Source organism: Apis dorsata, unplaced genomic scaffold (genome assembly GCF_000469605.1).
Source record: "Apis dorsata unplaced genomic scaffold, Apis dorsata 1.3 scaffold_643, whole genome shotgun sequence".
NCBI classification, from domain to species: Eukaryota; Metazoa; Arthropoda; class Insecta; order Hymenoptera; family Apidae; genus Apis; species Apis dorsata.
The window spans coordinates 68,094-74,492 of NW_006263834.1; positions in this window are offsets into that span (position 1 = coordinate 68,094).

A 6,399-nucleotide genomic window follows, 5' to 3' on the forward strand; every position below is an offset into this window, starting at 1 on the left:
CCCGAACGACCCCATTAACCTCCCTTCTTCCCTTCCCCGGCTTATATTATCGCCGAGAAATATCACCGATTCCAGTTACACGCTTACATTTCGAAACTAATTCAACTGTTGTCGATTTGAATGCAATTAAACGAAAAGAAACACGCGTGCGCAATTTTTGTCGAATCGACGATGTTGCGATTCACGAGAGAAGGAAAAGGAAAAGGAGAGAAAGGAGGGCGATATAATTTTGAAAGTGGCTAGTATCTCCTGATTCGGGTACAATTTACTAGGCAGTTTGCCGGAGCTCATCGGAAATCTCGCGTTTTCGACGAAATCCCTCGGAGGAGGGGAAGGGTCGCCCTTCGCAACTACCGATCCTCCTCGTCCCGAGGAACGGTTTTACGTCTCTCACGGCCGTGATCTTAAGGGCCGGGCTTAGTCCCGTTTTATTTAACGCGTGTTTAAAACTAATAAAACCGGAGTCCGCAAGTTGGAGGAGTTTGCTCCGCGGAGCTTGGATCCGTCCGCAATCAACAGTCTCGAGATTTCGAGAGCGGATACACTCTCGGTTTCACCCGATCTCTCTCGCTCTTCCCTTCTTAAAAGGAGGAGGGAGGGAGAAAAACGAAAGGAGAGCGAAACGAAAAGATGACGAAGGCTAATATCCGGTTATTTCCCTCCTCCTTTGCGACGAAACTTTAACCGCGCAAGCTAAACAATTATCGCTTAAGCCTCCGCCAGCTTACGGCGCGGTTTCTCCCCGTCGTCCACGCCCACGCGGTTCACCCCGCCGAGGTAAACACGGATCGTTAACGCGATTAACCCACCTCTACAAAGTTTAACCCGAAATATTCCACCTATCTCGAGGATGATCGCCACTAGTCGTCGTTTTTCTTGATAGAACAATTCTTCTCGCTCTCGTGTCTTTGAACTTTTTTCCAGGGATTATCCTCACAGAGATACGAATATTTTCCTTTCTTTCCTTTCCTCCGTCTTTTTCGGGCGAAGAAATTCACGATATCGCGTCACGTGATTTGCGTCAAGTTTTCGAACCGGGTCGAAATCCATTTTCCGTCTGGTTACTTTCTTATTTCGGGCCGATCGTAAAACGTGTTGCGGGCGAAGGGAAAACGTGGGTTCTTCGTACCTGTCGCAACTCGGAGGGAAGGCAGAGGTACACAAGGGCATCTTGGGCGTACGTCTTGGGCATCTGGTCGCCACGTGGGTCTCTCTCTCTCTCTCTCTCTTCTCTTCTCCTCAGGTGTTGTTCCAAAACGTTTCCATTTTGTTCCACGGCCACCTGACCAACCCCCAGCGAGCATATCCACCCTCGTCCGGGTGTAACCGGTGGATCTCAGGTGCTGCGGGGACCGCTTCCCCAACATGTGTTTCGTATTAGCGACGGAGGGTCTCCTCTACCCGCCATTAACCGCCTCCTCCGCCGGATGAATCGTGGGAAAGCGCACCGGGGATACTTGCATCTGGCTTAAATCGTTTTATTGGCGTCGGCGAAACTTCCTCCCCCGGAGGAAACGGACGGACCTCGAGGCACGTTTACGTTTCGTACCTTCCCTGTCCATGTCTCTCTCTCTCTCTCTCTCTCTCTCTAGCAGTTTCTCCTTTCCATCTTATTACGCTAATGAAAGGAAAACTGGGCCGATCGCGCGCTAATATCGTGAAAAATGCATATTAATAATGCCGATTTCGATCAGTTCAACCCTTTATCGCGTTATGGAAATAACACAACGCGTTTTATTATGTAAAATGCGTGTCGTTGGTGCATAGGTTTGATAACCTAAAAAAAAAAGAAAAAAAGGAGAAAAAAGGAAAAAGAGAAAACGCGTGCTTCGATTCTTTCCTCCTTCCCTTCCAATCGCTTTCGAGAGCTTAAGAACGTCAACCTGCACCCTAATCGCGCGCAATCTTTCGAAAAATCGAATTGGATGGAGGACATAAGATATATATAGATAGTTCGAAATCATTAAAGTCGAGTTAAACGCCTCCCTCGAAGAAATTATTGGCCAAAAATTATTATCACAGGTTATTGTAAAAGGGAGGATGCGGATCGAGATCGAGTTTGTCGTCTGTCCTGCTCGAAATTCGACCTCGTCGGAGAGGATTTTCTCGGAAGAAAAAGAGAGAGAGAGAGAAAAAATGGAATCCCGTTCGGGCGACGCCCCCCTCCCCTGCGTTGGACGGCGTGGCCTAGCTACAGGGATCCCGTTAATAGACACGGATCTTGCTTATCGATATATCGCCAAGAGCGTCTTGCGATATAAGTTATAAAACCGGCGTTTCGATCGAGATCAGCCGGTGCGATATTATTGCATAGGTGTGCTAATCGGCGTATATCTAAGCCGATCCGACCGACGGCTTACTTTTGCGCGCTCTCGTGCAAATATTTCACGCGGTAATTAGCGCAAATCGTAATTTAACCGCGAAGGGGGAGACGGCACAATGCAAAAGTGGATAAGTCGAGAGAGATTAACGGGGCCCCCACGGCTTACCTGCCGTAAGGAAAGAAAAAAAAAAAAGAAAAAAAAAGAAGGAAAGAAAGAAAGAGAAAAATGAAATATTCAAATGCTCCGCGGTGGAAAAAATATTTTTTTCCTTATCTCCTCGTCGTGGAATAATAAAGCGTCGTGGTGAGCAACGCGTTCGTGGTGAATTGGTCGCGCGTAATATAAACTCCGCGCGAAGGGAGTTTAAAAAAAAATCTTACCTCCCCCTTCTCTCTCTCTCTCTCTCTTTTCCCAATTATGAAAAAAAACGCTTGTTCACGGAACGCTTAACGCTTAACGATAACGAACGGTTATCTCGACTTAACGTTCCCTTCGAAGAGAGAATTTCCCGGAAGGAAACGTTTTCGTCGCGCGCGAAAAAAGAAAGAAGAAAGAAAAGGGAAGCGGATTCGTTTGTCCCTGATTGGCGATCTGTCGATCGGTCCACCGATTTTCTCCGTTTGACGCGAGCCCCGTAATATCACGAGATAGAGGCGAGGAGAGAAAATAGGGAGGGGATAAGAAGGAAGGAAACAGCAGGAAGGTGTTCCTCCTTAAAAGCAATCGGTTGTACCACTATTTTGAACATTTCGTCGGGCCTCGACACTCTCGCTCTCCCTCCCTCTTCCTCTCTCTCTCTCTCTCTCTGAGATATAACCAGCCGAGATGAAATTATAGTCGCCCCGTTTTAACCGAACCTTTAACTTATACCCGCGTACGAGCCACGTATTTAAATTATGTAACGCCCCACGTGCGGATACCTCGGTCTCGTTGCTACAGGATGTTCCTGTGTATCGCCTTTATTCCCCTCCCCTCTCTCGAGGGCAATTTGTTCGCGTTGGACCGTTCCTTCTTTTTTTCCTCCCCCCCCCCCCCCCCGGGGGCAATTTTTTCCCTTTGGAACGTTCCTTTTTTTTTTCCCCCCCCCCCCCCCTCGATTCGTTTTTACACGCGTAAAAAAAACGAGTTTCTCGCCCGAATACGTACACGCGGTTGTCGCGGTTATCGTTAAAAATAATAATTCGTCGGAAGGGAGAGATTTAATTTTCCAATGGAAGGAACGAGAGCGAAAGGAGAATCGATTCGATCGATTTCTTTCTTTCTTTCTCGTGTAATAATAACTCGACCCGTCTCTTCCTTCCTTCCTTCCTTCCTTTCCTTTCCTTCCCTTCCCTTTCTTCTTTCCTTCCTCTCTTCCTTTCTTTCGAGTACAATTGCTTTTTTAAAAGAGATAACCGCGGAACGAGATCGAGGACACGCACTCGAGGAGGGTCCGCCTCTTCTTCCCGAGTCGGGTGACGGGAAGGAAGAGGGAGAGGAAGGAGGAGAGAAGAAAAGAGCGGACGAAAGAAAGGATCGAGCGGTGGGAGCTGTTGGATGTAACCAACAAAGAAGAAGTGTCGAGAAGGGCAACGATTCTTCCACAATACAGCTCTGATAAACGAGGCGACATTGTCCGTCCCCGTCTTTCCTCGCTCTCTCGCCTACTCGCCTTTTCTTTACCCCCCTCGTCCCCTCTTCCTCCCGCCTTACAACTGGGTCACCGAGTCGCCCGCTTTTCCACCGATTCTTTCTTCATCACCCGATCGTCATCCTCTCTTGTCTCGAAAATGTTGAAAATGCGTCGAGTTTCCAAATAAGAAATATATATTTAGGACGGGGAGGAAATCGCGAGGCGTGACGTATCGATATATCCGGTTGATTTCTCGGTCTAGAGGAGGAGAGGAGGAGGGGGAGGATGGTTGGAATTGCGAGTCCAGGTTGGTGGATTTAAAGGCGAGAAAGCGAGGAGGCACGCGGAGAATGCGCAGGACACGCCAACCAAGCCAGCGAGGAGACGGTTCAAAGCTGCAATTTATGTTTAAACTGGGGCTGGCAGTTCGTTAACGAGGAACGAACCCGCCACGGGTCTTTACAACCGCGACGTGTATCTACGATCGCGCCTCTCGACTCTCTCGAATCGGGTGGACAGACGCTCTCTCTCTCTCTCTCTCTCTCTCTCTCTCTCTCTCTATCTCCCTTTCTTTTCTTCGCTTCATATTTCCGCTCGTTTAATATATCCTCGCGCGCATAAATAAATGCCTAATTGGTGGGCCAGGCCCTATTTGTTCCCCCGCCTTTTTTGCGACTCGGTATTCGGTTTCGCTTCCCCTCCCCTCCACTCCGTATCTCTTTTCGTTGAAAGGAGAGGACATTTTCCGCGGAGATCCTCGATTCTTCTCTTCTCTTACGAAATTCTCCAATTAATATCGGTAATTTCTTCTCTCTCTCTCTCTCTCTCTCTCGGAATCGAATTTCAATTCTTTCGCAAATTTCAACAACGGTTACCGAACACGGGTCATCTGTCTCTTTAATCCTCCTCGAGACTGGAGATATGTAAAAGCGGAGATCTCATCGTATATGCTAATACAGAATTTCATCAAAAATAACGCGGACCATGATCGATCCTCGAGCTAGACGATAGCTAGACTTATAACTCGTATAACTTAATTTCGTTTCGTTAGAGTCTCTCTCGAAAACGCGTAAACATCTCCTTCCCGGATCGGAGCGATCGGGGGAAAAATTATGGCTTATGGACGAGGAAAGGCGAGATGGAGGAGAAGGGAGGGCTTATCGAAGACGTCAGTCTGATTAATGGCGCGTATTTCGCCCGATCGAGGCGAAACCCGAAAATTATTAATTTCGATACCGGGGTACGTTGACCTCGACGAATACCTACCCGCCCCTCTCCTATATACTCGATGATTTTTATTTCTCGATACCGCGAGAGAGAGAAAGAGAGAGAGAGAGAGAGAGAGAGAGAGGGGTCAATGCATTATTCATGCGCGATTTCGTTTCGTCATTTGTCCACCATCACGTATATTGCGTGGTTTTGTCGTAAAAAATTTCGGCAACTCGACTTAATCGAGGAGGAGGGGAGTGGTGACGTACAGTTATGCACGAATTTCTTCCACGGATCGTATTCAACCAATTTCCCCTCCTTGGCTAGAACGTGTAGAGTTGCGAAAAATGTATTTATTATCTTATCTCCGTTCGAAGAAATACGTAATAAAGTTCTTTCCCCCCTTTTTTTTCCAAATTCAAGATTTTATCGAATCATCAGGATTATCCAGGATATCCTCACCGTCAACTTTCTCAGGTGCACCTGAACGATCCTTTCCGAGTTAAAATTTTCGGCTTTATTAAATCTTTGCTACCACTTTTCGCAAGATACAGCGTTTCTCTCCCAGCGCACAAACCATTTCAACAAATTGGTCAGCCGATTTCCTAAGCTGGAATGCGAAAAGTAGGCGGTGACGCCAGCGACGCTTCTCTGCGCGCCGCATTCGCGCGAAATTGTCGCGTAGGAAACTCTGCAAACTCTGAGAGCTCTTCATAAAAAAACGAAAGAAAACGCTCCTCCGAACGACGCCACGAAGTAATTCGAATTCGGCCACGAGTTACACGATAGGTAAAAAAGAAGGGGAAGGAAACTCGTTTTCACGCCTGATATATAAGAGAAAACGTATGGCGGATTCTTAACAGCTCGTTTTACACGCGTATAAATGAAGAAAAAAAAATATATATATATATAATTAATTATTCTATCTCGAGTTGTTGGATCGTATCGCTCACGAATTCTGATCCGCCAGTGAACAGGCTCGACAATATGATCGGCCGCCACGCCAGAGGTAATAATGAAACGTTTAATAACATCTCGGTAGTGGTTTCCTATCTTTATTAACCTTAGCCGGGGTATAATATTCTTTACAGGGAGCGGGCTAAAAATTGGTTACACACGTATCAACGGGAGGGGGAGAGGAAACGAATCTTTCTTTCGAACGGAATAGACAGGGTGTTTTTTGCCACCCCCCGTCCGTGGTGGATGGTCGTGCCGGAATTCTCGTAAAATAATTAAGAGAGGCCGGTAGCCGGC